Consider the following 18,189-nt stretch of genomic DNA (forward strand, 5'->3'; position numbering starts at 1 on the left):
GAATATTATCTATGTTTACCCTTCATGAATGTCATCAGCTAGTCGGGATTAACTAAATTACCATTTTACCCTTCTAGCTGTTATTTCCTCAACTCCTTTGTCGCTTGTGAATAAGTTAGAAACAATGTATTGACGAGGAGCTAACAAGTCACATTGTTTCATCCAAAAGAGTCAGGACTCAATTTGGACACTGGCCAGTTCATTTATTCACACTCCAAGGAACAAAGCATGAGGTGACATACATTGCATTTCAGCAATCTTGTACATGAATTCCATATCTATGAGAACTTCACAAAGTTACTCATGACAGACTCACAACTTAGTACTTCACCAATAGGCCTTGTTCGGAATCACATAGTGAGTCCGAACTTTGACTTTCTCAAATGAGAATACTAAGGTGTGAAATGGCATGTCTCATTTCAGGATTAAGGTAAGCATGATGCAATTCATACATAGTGACTTCGAGACATAAGAGGTTAAATGGTTTGTTCCTATATTGTCTCTAGAAGTGCACTGGTCAATTCAGTACCTTCGGAAGATACCTAGAAGAACTATAGAGTCCCCAACTCTCAATGCCTCATAACCAGACATCATAGATTCTTCTAACAATCGTACTGAGGTCAATAGTCCTTTGACCCTAAGATTGCGAATATATCGTTTTAAGCAAACTACGAAGAGTTTGTTCATGCAAATCTACATTTGTCTCTTCGTAAGTTGTTAAGTTTGTTTATGGACTAAAAGACTAAGGTTTTATCATAAAGCTTCAAACAAAGAAAGAATGAATGAACGTTTCAACTTTATTATTAAATGAATAAGCAATTACAAGCAAGAGTCTTCGTAAGACTATATGACATCAAATGTACATAAATAGACACTACTACTCTTCTTGTGGGCACCATTGACAGCACTTGGATGAATCAATTGTGAGGAAATGAGGCTCCTATTTATAGGAGAGGTCTCACCTTCAATAAGGTAGTTTCCTCTTCTATAGAATATCACATATTCATGAGCCAATTTCCTCTTTTTTCCCTTTGAGACACTCGGCCAACACAAGGCTTCTAGAAGCCTTGATTTGTTTCTAATTTTGTTCATGGCTTGCCTTTTCTCTCAACATGGCCGATTCCCTTATGCATGCATATGCAAATTTGTTTTCTCTTTTTCTTTTGGCAAGTATCTAAATACATTTATGCACAAAATAATCTCTCCTATTTCTCTATAGGGTAGGCGCCCAAGTCTCTCTAGAAGGAGCTTCTAGAAGCTTCTTCATTTGTTCATGACAACATGAGAAAGACCCATTAAGAATTTTCAATAAAATTCTTATGAAATGAAATTAATCCACAAGGCCCAATAAGACTAGTATTGGTCGAGTGATGCATGTCATCAAATGACCTTGTCAAAAAATTTATTGACATTCATTTCATCCTTTGTCTCAAAAGACAAAAATACCCTTTTGACTATTTTCGTTCTTGTTTTGACTTAGCTTCCAGTTTAACTATTCCTATCGATGTGATTCGTGACAGTGACCTCATGTACCCAAATGAACAAAGCTTGAGCTAAACACTTGGAGTCAAAAGTTCACAAACCTTTTCCAAGTTTAGCTTAATGCCAACTGACTCCACTAAAGAGCTGACACTGAAAATCTCTCGGTTCAAATGAATTTGTTTTCTACTCAAGAATTCGACCTAATTATAATGATCGGATCCACTGAATATTATCTATGTTTACCCTTCATGAATGTCATCAGCTAGTCGGGATTTACTAAATTACCACTTTACCCTTTTAGCTGTTATTTCCTCAACTCCTTTGTCGCTTGTGAATAAGTTAGAAACAATGTATTGACGAGGAGCTAACAAGTCACATTGTTTCATCCAAAAGAGTCAGGACTCAATTTGGACACTGGCCAGTTCATTTATTCACACTCCAAGGAACAAAGCATGATGTGACATACATTGCATTTCAGCAATCTTGTACATGAATTCCATATCTATGAGAACTTCACAAAGTTACTCATGACATACTCACAACTTAGTACTTCACCAATAGGCCCTGTTCGGAATCACATAGTGAGTCCGAACTCTGACTTTCTCAAATGAGAATACTAAGCTGTGAAATGGCATGTCTCATTTCAGGATTAAGGTAAGCATGATGCAATTCATATATAGTGACTTCGAGACATAAGAGGTTAAATGGTTTGTTCTTATCTTGTCTCTAGAAGTGCACTGGTCAATTCAGTACCTTCGGAAGATACCTAGAAGAACTATAGAGTCCCCAACTCTCAATGCCTCATAACCAGACATCATAGATTCTTCTAACAATCGTATTGAGGTCAATAGTCCATTGACCCTAAGATTGCGAATATATCGTTTTAAGCAAACTACGAAGAGTTTGTTCATGCAAATCTACATTTGTCTCTTCGTAAGTTGTTAAGTTTGTTTATGGACTAAAAGACTAAGGTTTTATCATAAAGCTTCAGACAAGGAAAATTGAATGAACGTTTCAACTTTATTAATGAATGAATAGGCAATTACAAGCAAGAGTCTTCATGAGACTTTATTACATCAAATGTACAAAATAAAGATTACAACTCTTCTTGTGGGCACCATTGACAACAGTTTCCTCTTCTATAGAATATCACATATTCATTCTCCAATTTCCCCTTTTCCTTCATGAGTCACACGGCCAAGAGGAGGCTTCTAGAAGCCTTGGATTTGTTTCCTCTTTTGTTTAGCTTCTCCCTTTGACTCTACTTGGCCGAATTCCCTTATTCCCCTTAGAGGAGATTTGTTTCCTCTTTTTTTTTGGCAAGTATCTTCATACATTTATGCACAAAATATTCTCTCTTTTTCCTCTGGGTAGTGGGCGCCCAACACCTTCTAGAAAGGGCTTCTAGAAGCTTTTCCATTTGTTCATGACAACATGTAAAAGGCCCATTAAGAATTTTCAATAAAATTCTTATGAAATGAAATTAATCCACAAGGCCCAATAAAACTAATATTGGCCGAGTGATGCATGCCATCAAATGACCATGTCAAAAAATTTATTGACATTCATTTCATCCTATGTCTCAAAAGATAAAATTACCATTTTGACAATTTTCACAAAACTTGTCTCGTTCTTGTTTTGACTTAGCTACTAGTTTAACTATTCCTACTCGATGTGATTTGTGACAGTGACCTCATGGATCCAAATGAACAAAGCTTCAGCTAAACACTTGGACTCAAAAGTTCACAAACCTTTTCCAAGTTTAGCTTAATGTCAACTGACTCCACTAAAGAGTTGACACTGAAAATCTCTCGGTTCAAATGAATTTATTTTCTACTCAAGAATTCAACCAAATTATGATGAGCGGATCCACTGAATATTATCTATGTTTACCCTTCATGAATATCATCAGCTAGTCGGGATTTACGAAATTACCATTTTACTCTTCGAGTTGTTATTTCATCAACTCCTTTGTCGCTTGTGAAGAAGTTAGAAACAATGTATTGACGATGAGCTAACTAGTCACATTGTTTCATCCAAAAGAGTCAGGACTCAATTTGGACCCTGGCCAGTTCATTTATTCACATTCCAAGGAATAAAGCATGAGGTGATATACATTGCATTTCAGCAATCTTGTACATGAATTCCATATCTATGAGAACTTCACAAAGTTACTCATGACATCTTCATAACTTAGTACTTCACCAATAGGTCCTGTTCGGAATCACATAGTGAGTCCGAACTCTGACTTTCACAAATGAGAATACGTAAATGACATGTCTCATTTCAGGATTAAGGTAAGCATGATGCAATTCATACGCAGTGAATTCGAGACATAAGAGGTCAAATGGTTTGTTCTTATCTTGTCTCTAGAAGTGCACTGGTCAATTCAGTACCTTCGGAAGATACCTAGAAGAACTATAGAGTCTCCAACTCTCAATGCCCCATAACCAGACATCATTGATTCTCCTAACAATCGTACTGAGGTCAATAGTCCTTTGACCCTTAGATTGCGAATATATCGTTTTAAGCAAACTACGAAGAGTTTGTTCATGCAAATCTACTTTTGTCTCTTCATAAGTTGTTGAGTTTGTTAATGGACTAAAGACTAAGGTTTTATCATAAAGCTTCAAACAGACAAGGAAGAATGAATGAACGTTTCAACTTTTTATTAATGAATAAGCAATTACAAGCAAGAGTCTTCATGAGACTTTATTACATCAAATGTATAAAATAAAGACTACAACTCTTCTTGTGGGCACCATTGACAACAAACTCCCACTTGACTCAAAGAAGATGTGTGTAGTTCTTCATGCCTAATCCCTTTCGATGTTGGTCGAAGACCTTGTTCGCTAGGGCCTTGGTGAATGGATCTGCCAGGTTGTTCAACGTTGAGATCTTCTTCACTTCCACGTCTCCGCGCTGCACGATCTCTCGAATCAAATGGTATTTCTTCTCAATATGCTTAGAGCGCTTATGACTTCGAGGTTCCTTTGAGTTAGCGACAGCCCCACTATTATCACAATAAAGGGTCATGGGCTCGTCGACGTTTGGAACAACTTCCAAATACTTAAGGAATTTTCTAAGCCATACAGCCTCTTTGGATGCTTCACAAGCAGCCACATATTCTGCTTCCATTGTGGAGTCAGCAATGCAAGATTACTTAATACTCCTCCATACAACAGCTCCACCATTAAGGATGAACACAGATCCCGAAGTGGATTTCCTGGAATCCTTATCCGCTTGAAAATCGAACTCGGTATATCCCGTCATAGTCAGGTCAGTACCTAAGTATGTAAGCATCAAGTTCCTAGTTCTTCGAAGATACTTCAGAACATGCTTAATAGCAATCCAGTGCTCGGGTCCAGGGTTGGATTAGAAACGGCTAACTATGCCAACGGCGAAACATATAGCAGGTCTAGTGCAAAACATAGCATGCATGAGGCTTCCTACGGCTGACGCGTAAGAAATTTTCTTCATGTCTACAATCTCTTGTGCAGTCTTGGGAGACTGGTCCTTAGAGAGTGAGACTCCATGCCTAAAGGGTGTTTGGCCTTTCTTGAAGTCTTGCATCGAGAAGCGATCCATCACCTTATCAATATAAGATGCTTGAGAGAGCGACAGGGTCTGGTTTTTCCGATCTCGAAAGATTTGGATCCCTAGAATGTACGCGGCTTCTCCTAGATCCTTCATGTCGAATTGCTTTGCTAGCCAGACCTTAACCTCAGATAATTTACCCACATCGTTACTTATGAGTAATATATCATCGACATATAGTACCAGAAACACAACTTTGCCTTCGTGTATTAACTTGTAAACACAAGGCTCATCTATTGACTGTTCAAAGCCGACGCCTTTAATAGTTTCATCGAATCTAATATTCCATGACCTAGATGCTTGCTTTAGTTCATAAATGGACTTAAGTAACTCACAAACCTTGGTCTCTTGACCTTCTTCCACGAAACCATCTGGTTGAGCCATATAAATGCGCTCGTCAAGATTGCCATTCAGGAAGGCCGTCTTGACATCCATTTGCCTGATCTCATAGTCGAGAGTTGCAGCTATGGATAGAAGTATATGCGGATGGATTTAAGCATCGCGACTGGCGAGAAGGTTTCTTCATAGTCAATCCCTTCTTGTTGGGTATAACCCATAGCCAAAAGTCGTGCTTTGAACGTCTCGACGTTCCCATCCGGACCTCTTTTCTTCTTGTATATCCACTTACACCCTACGGGTTTAACCCCTTCAGGAAGGTCTACAAGTTTCCAGACTTTGTTGACATACATCGAGTGCATTTCAACTTTCATGGCGTCAAGCCAATGGTTTGATTCAGAACAAGCCATTGCTTGGCTATAAGAAACAGGATCATCCATGTCAGAGACGGCTACGAGAGAGTCTCCATAGGACATGTACCTGTCAGGCTTTTGAGTAGCCCTCCCACTACGTCGAAGTACTACTTGACGAGATTCTGAAGAGTTAGGTTGTGTTTCAGTTGGGGTAAGAACAGTTCTTACAGATGAGGTAGAAGCTTCCTCTACCAACTTTTCTTCAAGCACAATTTTGCTTCTAGGTTTCGCATCCTTCATAAAGTCCTCCTCGAGGAAACGAGCATTCGTGCTAACGAAAGTCTTATCGTCCTCGGGACTATAGAAAATGAAACCTTTGGTTTCCTTTGGATATCCCACAAACAGGCACAATTCTGACATACTAGCCAACTTGCTAGTCTTTTACCTTAGCACATTTGCAGGGCAACCCCAAATTCGGATGTGGCCCAAATTTACTTTACGGCCAGTCCATCTTTCATAAGGAGTACCAGGAACCATTTTAGACGGAACTTCGTTCAGAATGTAAGCGGCTGTTTCGAGGGCATATCCCCAAAAGGAAAGAGGGAGTGATGAGTAACTCATCAGTGATCTAACCATCTCCATAAGAGTTCGGTTTCTTCTCTCTAACACCCCGTTTTGCTGAGGTGTGCCAAGTGCGGTAAGCTGAGAAGCGATACCTTCTTCTTTAAGAAAGTCATCGAACTCTCCAGACATATACTCACCACCTCGATCGGATCGAAGGGTTTTGATCACTTTGCCAGTTTGCTTTTCCACTAAAGCCCTAAAGACCTTAAATGCGTTAAAGGTCTCGGATTTGTGTTTGAGAAAATAGACAAAACCATATCGCGAGTAATCATCGGTGAAGATAACGAAGTATTCGTATCCTCCACGTGCCTGTTGGTTGAGCGGACCACATACATCAGAATGTACTAGTTCCAGCAACTCAGTGGCTCTTCGACCCTTATCGGAGAAAGGTCGCTTAGTCATTTTTCCTTCTATGCAAGATTCACAAGTAGGTAGTGAACCTATTGCAGAGGCTTGGAGTGGACCGTCCCTCACAAGTCTATTAATCATGGCTAGACTGATATGACCAAGTCTTAAGTGCCAGAGATATGTTGATTTTGTTAGATCGGAGGATTCAGAAAGTTTGATCCTCTTTGCCTCCCTAATTAGATCGTTATCTATTTCGGTGTCTAAAAGATAAGGTTGAGTGAGATAGATGTAGAAAACAGCATTCTTCATACATGCATCAGTGACAAAAGAATTATCAGGAAATGAAATACGAATTCCATTCTTAATGAAATTTAAACAATAATCTTGCTCAAGAAGACGAGCAACGGATATTAAGTTCTTCCCAAAGGTAGGAACAAAATAAACATTATTCAAGTTTAAACTTCGGTCTTCAAAAGCCAGTGTCACGGATCCCACAGCCTTCGCAGACACCAGTCTCCCATCTCCCCATTTGAAATAGAACTCGCCTTCCTCTAAGCTTTTGGTTTTCTTGAAACCATTCAAGGAACAACAAATATGGTTAGTAGCAGCGGAGTCAAGAATCCACGTTGATACATTATCAGCTACTAAGCATGCTTCGGTAACTAGTACAATACTATGTTCCTTTGCTTTGAGATAGGCAGGACAGATCTCTTTATCGGCCTTGTGAGGTCTCTTCTTAGTTCCAGAGGCGGAGGCTTTTTGCTCAGTAGCATGTGCCTCTCCTTGATTCCTATTTCTCTTAGTGAGACTTTCAGCTTAGTGAAACTAATTCATAAACTTGGTAACAGTGTACTCTAGCTTGTTTATGGAGTAGTTCATCTTGGAGGCATCAAGAGATGCAGGGAGAGTTTCTAAGATCATATCTATGACATTCTTCCCATCAATCTCAGATCCTAGGATTTCCATTTTATTTAGAAAACTAATGATCAGTATCATAAAGCCTCCAACAGCAGTCCTAGACTGCATATGACAGTTCATAAACTGTCGGACTGCTTGCTGCCTCGCTTGACGCCTTTGCCCTCCAAACATCTCAAGGAGATTGTTGGGCATATCGGTGGCAGTCTCGATGTCACGATGTTGTTGTTGCAACACATTGTTCATTGATGCTAAGATATAGCACCTCACAATCTCATCGGAACAGAGCCATGCCGTCAAGGCGTCTTTGTCCTTTTGAGTCGAATCATTATTCGTCAAAGGAGGACACAGGGTGGTGAGTACCCATTTGTGCTTGTTAAAGGTAGGTATTATGTCGAGGTTATGTTTCGAATCTACGTAGTTTTCATTTTTGAGTTTGTTCAAGGAAAGGATGATCGAGAGATGGTTGAGAGACATGTTGCTTATAAAAGTTGAAACAAGTTTATGATTAGTCTTTGGTTTAGGATTTAAGTTTTATTTAAGACTTGATAAAATCCAAATGTGTTATAAACCAAACGATAATTTACTCCCTCAAGAGAAGGCCGCAAAAAATCTCCATTTATAAGTAAATGACACATCATTAATGCTTAGCACAGATGTCAATACACCAATTTTGACAAGCCACCTTTTAAATTGGTTTGATCACTCACATCCTTTCGTAGAGCCTCAAGGGAGGATTACTAGGTATTGAGCCTAAGTGTGCAACCAATCACTTAGTCCAAAAGGTCAACTTTGAAAAACAATCCCTCAAGGGGAGGCCTTTTCATCATCGTCTCACTCTCGGACGTAGCTCATGGAGCAATGATCGAAGAAAAAACACCTTAGAGTACTCCAATTTAAGAGAGGGCCACAAGGGCGGCTCTTAGTCTCACATTAATTGCTTCTTTCATTAGTGTTGGGGATCGTGGGTTACAAACAACAAGTATAACCCTCCCACTTAGTTTTTGGAGTTGGTACATCGACTCTTATAAGTTCGGAAACGGTTTTCCTAGTTATAGAGCGATAGAGCAGACAACTACAAAAGAATCCTAGAAATTCATGTTCAGAGAAGTGTTAGTGCATAAAGGCACAATGGACATACTCGGATCTTTTCCTATTTTCTATTCGGGGAAAGTGCATGAGGGAAGTGTGAACTTCAACTCACTCGAACACTTGAAAGTTTGAGATTACACATCTTTTTATATTTCGGCTCGTCTACGAGGAGACCTCCCACTCAAATTTTCAAGAGCATATAGATTTTGAACATATGTGATATAGATATAGTTTTGAAAACATTTTGAAAACTTATTTGATTTGGATGACAAAATATTTTCAAGTTTGAAAATGAAAACGGTTTTTCAAAATTCAAACTAGTTTTGTAAAAATTCAATTTCAAGTTAAATTTTCAAAAATCAAAAAATTTTAATCTTACACATCATGTTTATAATCTTATGAAAAACATTTTTGCTCAAGAAAATTTTCTCATTAGAGTTCTATAACTCATGGTAGTGGGGCTGAAAATCCGGATTTTTAAAAAAACTAGACTTTCGGAACAGCCGCGCACATCGGAGTAAAATCGCCATAACTGGCGACTCAGATGTCATTTTGACTCAAAACTGGTGCCATTAGAAATATGACAGACAGACCTTTAATTTGATTCAAGAATCATTAAATTTCGAATTCTGAGCAGAGAGTTATGCCACTTTTACTGCAAGTTTTACTCCAGCTCAAAGAAAACAGAAATAATTAAAGTTCGGTCTTTCAGTGCGTAAAAAGAATCGAGTGTAATGGAACGTTTTAGGAAGTTGTTAAAGCTTTTATTTGTGTTTTATTAACATGTTAATAACATAATATAAAAAGAAATAATAACAAGCATAAAACGATTCAAGTAAATAAAAGAAACTAGCAAGACAATATAACTAGTCACAAAATTTACTCGAAATTTTCTCCAACTTAAAAACACATTTTTTAATATAAAAAATTAAAAACTTTTAGAACTGATTCTAATGTGTTTTAATAACATCCCAAACTCATAGAAAATCAACATGATTTTTAATTTAAAGGCAAGAGCAATAAATTAAAAAAAAATCTAAGATAACAATTCTAACTTGTCACAAAATTAGTAAACTTTCGAAAACGATTTTCAAGCTCATAATTTTAATTACATGTACATGCATATCTTTGACCATAGCTCTGATACCATTTATTGGAATTGATCTAGGGTTTAAGAAAAAGTTTAACGCTTCGGTAAGCGGCGGAATTTTAAAATTTTTCTTTTGACAGGTAAAACGAATTTACTAACATAGACAAAGAGCAAGTACATGTAAATAAAAACTATTATGAGCAAAAATAATTTACTAACCTTTTTAGAAGCTTGAACGTTGAAGAGCCTTCTGAAGGTTGAAAACGTTCGTCTCCCTCGCAGCACGTCTCTCTTCTTCCTCGGCAACACGAGCAACCACAATGGTTTCTATCACACGAATCACTCGACAGAAAAGGAATTAGTGAGTGGGCACTTTTAAACACTACGGCTCCGTTTGGAACCCGGAAAATAAGAGAGAAAATGAAAATAATAGAGAAAATGAAAATGTAAGAGAAAATAATAGAAAAAGTCAAAATTCTAATTATGTTTGAAAGTCATAGAAAATATGAGAGAAAATTGACGGGAAAGTAACGATGAGACTAGGGACGGAGCTAACTCAAGTCCAAGGTGAGCTCTAGCCCCCTCCCCCTCAAATTTTTTTTATTTACATTTATTGTCAATTTTTAAAAAAATTTACATTTTTTACCCTAAAATATTTACACTTTTGACCCATTTTTTTTAAAAAAAATTTCATTTTTACCATGAATTTTTTTTAATTATAACCCCCTCTAAATTTTTTTATTTACATTTTTTGCCCATTTTTAAAAAGTTTTACATTTTTACCCTAAAAAATTTACACTTTTGACCCATTTTTTGCCCATTTTAAAAAGTTTTACATTTTTACCATAAAAAATTTACACTTTTGACCCATTTTTTTTTTAATTTTCATTTTTACCATGATTTTTTTTAAATTAGCCCCCCTTAAATTTTTTTATTTACATTTTTTGCCCATTTTTAAAAAGTTTTACATTTTTACCTAGACAAAAGTGATCCCCTCATAGACAAATGTGGAGAGATTTTCATTTTCCATTTGATTTTTGAAGGAAAATGAAATCCTCATTTTAGTTATACACTTTCCCTCGCATTTTCCATCATATTTTTTTTCTACCATATTTTCCTCAATCCAAACAACCTAAGTAAAATAGGAGGGATTTCCATTTTCCTTTCCCTCCTATTTTCCGGGTTCCAAACGGAGCCTACGACTCAAGAACAAATCTTAAAGTCGAAGAGCTAAAAACGCTAGGTCAAATGAGGACCTAGGTGCCAAAACAAGAACGAAATTGACAAGAGAGAGAGAGAGAGAGGAATCGGCCAAGCTAGAGAGAGAAGCTCTCAAATCTCTAAAACTTGGGATGAATAAAATGTGAAGAATGAGGCTCCTATTTATAGGAGAGGTCTCACCTTCAATAAGGTAGTTTCCTCTTCTATAGAATATCACATATTCATTCGCCAATTTCCTCTTTTCCTTCATGAGTCACACGGCCAAGAGGAGGCTTCTAGAAGCCTTGGATTTGTTTCCTCTTTTGTTTAGCTTCTCCCTTTGACTCTACTTGGCCGAATTCCCTTATTCCCCTTAGAGGAGATTTGTTTCCTCTTTTTCTTTTGGCAAGTATCTTCATACATTTATGCACAAAATATTCTCTCTTTTCCTTTGGGTAGTGGGCGCCCAACACCTTCTAGAAAGGGCTTCTAGAAGCTTTTCCATTTGTTCATGACAACATGAAAAAGGCTCATTAAGAATTTTCAATAAAATTCTTATGAAATGAAATTAATCCAGAAGGCCCAATAAAACTAATATTGGCCGAGTGATGCATGTCATCAAATGACCATGTCAAAAAATTTATTGACATTCATTTCATCCTATGTCTCAAAAGACAAAATTAACCTTTTGACAATTTTCACAAAACTTGTCTCGTTCTTGTTTTGACTTAGCTTCTATTTTAACTATTCCTACTCGATGTGATTTGTGACAGTGACCTCATGGATCCAAATGAACAAAACTTGAGCTAAACACTTGGACTCAAAAGTTCACAAACCTTTTCCAAGTTTAGCTTAATATCAACTGACTCCACTAAAGAGTTGACACTGAAAATCTCTCGGTTCAAATGAATTTATTTTCTACTCAAGAATTCAACCAAATTATGATGAGTGGATCCACTGAATATTATATATGTTTACCCTTCATGAATATCATCAGCTAGTCGGGATTTACGAAATTACCATTTTACCCTTCTAGCTGTTATTTCATCAACTCATTTGTCGCTTGTGAATAAGTTAGAAACAATGTATTGACGAGGAGCTAACAAGTCACATTGTTTCATCCAAAAGAGTCAGGACTCAATTTGGACATTGGCCAGTTCATTTATTCACATTCCAAGGAACAAAGCATGAGGTGATATACATTGCATTACAGCAATCTTGTACATGAATTCCATATCTATGAGAACTTCACAAAGTTACTCTTGACATCTTCATAACTTAGTACTTCACCAATAGGTCCTGTTCGGAATCACATAGTGAGTCCGAACTCTGACTTTCTCAAATGAGAATACGTAAGTTATGAAATGACATGTCTCATTTCAGGATTAAGGTAAACATGATACAATTCATACGTAGCGACTTCGAGACATAAGAGGTTAAATGGTTTGTTATTATCTTGTCTCTAGAAGTGCACTGGTCAGTTCAGTACCTTCGGAAGATACCTAGAAGAACTATAGAGTCTCCAACTTTCAATGCCCCATAACCAGACATCATAGATTCTCCTAACAATCGTACTGAGGTCAATAGTCCTTTGACCCTTAGATTGTGAATATATCGTTTTAAGCAAACTACGAAGAGTTTGTTCATGCAAATCTACTTTTGTCTCTTCGTAAGTTGTTGAGTTTGTTTAAGGACTAAAGACTAAGGTTTTATCATAAAGCTTCAAACAGACAAGGAAGAATGAATGAACGTTTCAACTTTTTATTAATGAATAAGCAATTACAAGCAAGAGTCTTCGTGAGACTTTATTACATCAAATGTATAAAATAAAGACTACAACTCTTCTTGTGGGCACCATTGACAACACAAAATACTGTTACCGTTTCCGTACCGGAACTCGGATTTTGGGGGGTTATTGGGAGATACACCGGGTATTTAGTGAATGTAAGGGTAATTTGTACCGATGAACTTACCGTTATCTACGTGAGTTATCAAAAACTATCGGACTTACCGAACGAGTATCCAGTGAACAAATAAATAATTTTTATAAAAGAGTTATATATATATATATATATATATACGTGTTTTTAAATATATGTGTTCATAATTCCATATAAAATAATTTTGCATAATGAATTATATGTCTTTTTAAATATGTTCATTTAAAATTACCTGTTGTTCATAATTTTTTACTTTTAATATTATTAATACAAAACAATGTATAATAGTGTATTTAGTATAGTGTAGTGTAATTGTAAAAAAAAAAAAAAACGTGTATAATACATTGTACTTCACCCATCTTTCCACAATAAAAATAAAAATAAAAATAATTCAGTGTACTTCATAGTGTGATGTGTAATTATCTATTACTATGTACATACATTTATTACTTTTTAATAGATATGTCATCAAGCCCAGGCCAATTAGCAAATTAATAGACGTGGGCAAATTAATAGGCCAATACTGTGACCCGAAACCGACGAACCGAGTAAACCGCCCCTCCAACTCACTCCGCTGATCCGACGAAGTCGACCCACGAAAACCCGATCAGTTTCGGATTGCACCGAACCGAGCCGAAGGCCTACGTCGGACGGATTCGGCTCTCGTCGCCAAAATCACGGGTCACACCGACCCAACCCGAGGTAAGCCCTAAGATTTCAGTACTTCTTTTCACTATATATTTGATCGATACCATATAATTTTTTTTGCCCGATTGTTTTTCCCTCTCATCTGACCTAGTTTTCTTCCCTAATATATTTCAATTCACAGCCCGCTACCTCCGTTTCCCAAATCAGATTTTCTCGTCGGTTGAACATCGTGAAATCAAATCAGGTTCAATCCTATGAAACTTTGATTTTTATTGTTAGTTTGGAGGTTTGAAACTTTGAATATCTCTCTGTGTAAGTAAAAAAAAAATTGACCTCTATGTGTTCGATGTATTGACCAAGTAAGACATGAATTTTCTTTTGAGGGCTGTTTACACGTTCTTAGCTATAACACATGGCAGAAAATTTGAGGTGATATTATTTCAATAAATTGTTTAGATTAGTCAATCAACCCATGTTGCAGTTTCATACTCATCAGCCCTTTGTATTTAGAACAAGATTGAAATAATACAACACTTTGTTTGAGGTGATATTATTTCAATAAATTGTTTAGATTAGTCAATCAACCCATGTTGCGGTTTCTATCAATTTTGTATTTAAGCTTTGTTTCGATATATTAATACAACACTTTGCAGAACAAGATTGCTGGATAGAAGTTTTTTGAGCCTGAAACTAGGCTGACCGACATCAGCTGAAAAAAGAAATAGAGAGAGAGAGAGAGAGAGAGAGAGAGAGAGAGAGAAGAAGAAGAAGAAGAAGAAGAAGAAGAAGAAGAAGAAGAAAACTTGCATTCTGCCAAGATTCGACTGACCTCAACACTGTTCTAAGGTGAGTATTACTAGTAACAATTTTGGTCACGTTGTATGTATATTTTATGTATATATATTTAATTTAGTTTATTTATGTACTGATCAATCGAAAGTTTGGGTACATGTGAAATTTATCTTTGTCTTTGCTACTGAATTTGGATTCTTATGGTAAAATTGATACAGCGACTTTGGTAATATTGGGAGAGTCGTCTCTGCAGATTTCTACACATTCCTCGTTTACAAGGGTTAGTATACAATCATTTCCTTTTCTGTTTGTATATTTCATCTTTGTTACTGAATTTGGATTCCTATTATTAAAATTACAGGCTTGCAATCTCTATGACATTGATGAAATTTGACCTCTCTTAGAATTTCGAAGGCCTTGAAATATCATTTTTATGCTTATGTTTTTACTTTGGTTTTCTTTAGAAGCCGTCCTTTGAGATCCTTTGAGATCCATCAGTGTATTTTTCGTATATTTTTTCCTTTTCTATTCGTTCATCGCACGCCATTACAATAAACCACTGGTCTCTCATTTCAAGATGACTCTGCTTGTAGAGTAGTAGCTAAAAACTAAGAGCTGAGAGATCACTGAAATATGTTTCGTATCAACTCTATTTTACAAGCCGGTGGTAGAAAAATAATTTTCAAGGTTTCATATTCAAGCCAGCTTGTTAAGTTTTTTGGCCTTATTTTGGTTCTATTGTTTTGAAAGACTGATATGTAAATTTTTTTTTTCTATCAAAATAACTCTGTTGTGCTGCAATATATCTGTATGGGTATTGAAATATGCTAAATATCAATTTGACAAGCTGTGCACTGATGGCATAGTTGCTGAATATTGCTGAATTGATTATGAATACAATTTGACTTTTTTATAATTATTATTGATTTACACTTAGTCTTGAACCGAGTAATCATTGCTTTTTGTTCTTTTTAATTTCTTAATACAGACCTTTGACTACAATGGATACTTTTTTGGAGCCAATTCCAATAAGTGATCACGAGGAAGATGATGAAACTACAAACAACACTCAAAGTAGTCAAACAACTTTGGAGAAGAGAAAGCCTAAAAGAAGATCTGAGGTATGGAACCATTTTGTCAAAACTCCAAATGGTTTGAGGGCTATTTGTAATTATTTTCAAGAAGACTTTGCATGTCATGGAAAGAAGCATGGTACGAGCACTTTGAATTCTCATATGGGAAGGTGCAAAAAATTCCCGGGAAGGCAGGAGAAAGATGATCCAAAGCAAACAGTTTTGATACACAAAAACGAGAGTGGTGACATGGTTAGTAATTTGACGATCGCTAACTTCACTAAGGAAAAAGGTAGGAGGGCTTGCGTTGAGTACATAGTTGGTGCCGAGTTACCTTTCAAGCACATTGAGAATTGTTTTTTCAAACAATTTTGCTCCACCATTCAGCCTAGACTTGCTCTTGTTTCTCGAGTTACAGTGGCTAGAGATGTGTATCAAACATATTTGGAAGAAAAAAAAAATATGAAGACAATCTTGCAAAAGTATAGAGTGTCTCTAACTACAGATACATGGAGGTCTATTCAGAATCTAAACTATATGTGTGTCACCGCTCACTTTATAGATGACAACTGGAAGTTGCATAAGAGGATCATCAATTTTTTCCTTGTTCCAAATCACAAAGGAGATACTATTGGAAGAGAGCTCGAGACGTGTATCCGCGAATGGGGAATTACAAAAGTAGTTTCAGTCACAGTCGATAATGCTTCCTCAAATGATACAGCGTTGACTTACCTGCAAAGAAGACTACAAGACATCCCTGGTTGTGTTCTTCTGGATGGTAAGTCTTTGCATATTCGTTGCTGCGCTCATATAGTGAATTTGATCGTAACTGAAGGTTTGAAGGAAATCGATGATTCTATTGAGATGATCAGAAATGCAGTGAAGTTTGTTCGGTCTTCTACAACTAGAGCAAAGAAGTTTGAAGAATGCGTCGTTGAAGAAAAAATCGACTCTAAGGCTGGTTTGTGCTTAGATGTTCCCACCCGATGGAACTCGACATATCTTATGCTAGAGACAACACTAAAATACCAAAAGGCATTTGATATGATGGTGGTTGATGGAAATTACGAGAACTATTTTAGAGAGAATGAAGATGGGAAACAACGGAAAGGGCCTCCAACTGATATCGATTGGGAGAAAGCAAAAGAGTATGTTACTTTCCTGAAGACATTCTACGAGGTAACATTGAAGTTCAGCGGGACACACTACACTACGGCGAATTTGTTCTTCCGTGAAATCGATGAAGTTCGACAGTTGTTAACAACACTAAAGTCAGCACAAACAAGTATTTTAAGAAACATGGCTTTCAACATGAAGGCTAAGTTTGATAAGTATTGGGGTGATGCGGAAAAAATCAATGACATGCTGATTATTGCCGCTGTTCTTGACCCTCGATACAAGATGGGACTTGTGAAGGTTTGTATCGAAATAGCAACCGGTGAAACGATGGAGGCTGATATGGTGTGCTTTCGAATTAAAGAGAAGTTGCAAGACTTGTTGAAGTTTTACAATGACAACCATACGTCTACCAAAGAAAAACAAGTGTCTCAATCGCAGCCAATTCCTCAAAACAAGAGTTGTACTTCGGCCATCTTGAGTAGACTTATGGAAACTTGTGATTACAGACATGGTGCTAGGAACGAAGTTGATGTATACTTGATGGAATCACGCGAGCCGCTTGTTGTGTCTGCTGAGTTAGATATACTTTCATGGTGGAAGTTGAATAGCTCAAAGTATCCAACGTTATCATCCATTGCTCGAGACATCTTAGCAGCTCAAGTTTCAACCGTTGCTTCTGAATCAGCATTCTCTACAAGTGGTCGAGTTCTTGATAAATTCCGAAGTTCTTTGCACCCAAGAATGGTAGAAGCTTTGATTTGTTTGAGGGATTGGTTGATTGGCGATGATGTGTCACTAATTGTGGAAGAAATGAAAGAAGAAGTAGAAAATCTACAATCTTCCGAATCGATCGTGAAAACAGGTAATTTATAACCTCATTCCAATATTAGAAGCCCCAAAAAACTATTCATATATCAACAACATTTTATTCCAATATTCTTTTGTACTTTTGTAATTGCAGAGATATTAGCAGGGACTCTTAACTTCGAATCAGGAGGGTCATGCTCTTTTATAGGCTCGGGCTCTGGGTCTTATTTTTAAACAAAATATATTGTCATTATCAAGGTAAAAATAAAACATATATGATATATGATTCATGATCTTACAATGAGAATTCGAATTAATTTATTATTAATTATTTGTATTGTAGGTCTTTGTCGTCGTCAACTTTAGCAAAGAGCAACGGACTTGAGTTCCTTTTTATTTTATTTTCTGCATACGACTTGAGTTTTTCATGATCAAGAGAAAAAAATATTCATTTATTTTTGGCGATTTTCTAATTCCTATGATTTTTTTTTCTTTTTGATTTTTATTATAGACTTGCTTTAAATATTTCTATTGATTTTTGCTTAATGTTTTACACTTATTTACATTACTAAATTACGGTGAACCCGAACAAACCGACTCGAACCGCCCCAAACAAACCAATCCAAACCAACCCGATCTTTTTTGGTTCGGGTTGGTTTGGTTCACATACCTTTAGCGGTTTGGTTTGGGTTTTCAAATTGACAAACCGAATGCATCGAGTTGGGTCCGTCAAAAGTATAAAACCGAATAACCCAACCCGATGTACAGTCCTA

At 36.7% G+C, this 18,189-nt stretch overlaps 1 long non-coding RNA gene across 2 annotated transcripts; it reads left to right on the forward strand.

Moving 5' to 3' along the window:
• The first annotated feature begins 13,499 nt into the window (after nt 1-13,499).
• LOC149395144 (uncharacterized) lies at nt 13,500-16,241 on the forward strand. 2 transcript variants are annotated; one of them, XR_016297128.1, is made up of 6 exons: nt 13,500-13,679; nt 13,807-13,869; nt 14,279-14,471; nt 14,636-14,697; nt 15,406-15,538; nt 15,603-16,241. It is a non-coding gene; the product is annotated as an uncharacterized LOC149395144 (long non-coding RNA). The 2 variants fall into 2 exon arrangements; XR_016297127.1 differs by having other exon boundaries at nt 15,406-16,241.
• The last annotated feature ends 1,948 nt before the right edge of the window (nt 16,242-18,189 follow it).

Source organism: Urtica dioica, chromosome 5, assembly GCF_054948205.1.
Source record: "Urtica dioica subsp. dioica isolate 48M chromosome 5, U.dioica_male_clone48M_v1_H2, whole genome shotgun sequence".
Taxonomy (NCBI): domain Eukaryota; kingdom Viridiplantae; phylum Streptophyta; class Magnoliopsida; order Rosales; family Urticaceae; genus Urtica; species Urtica dioica.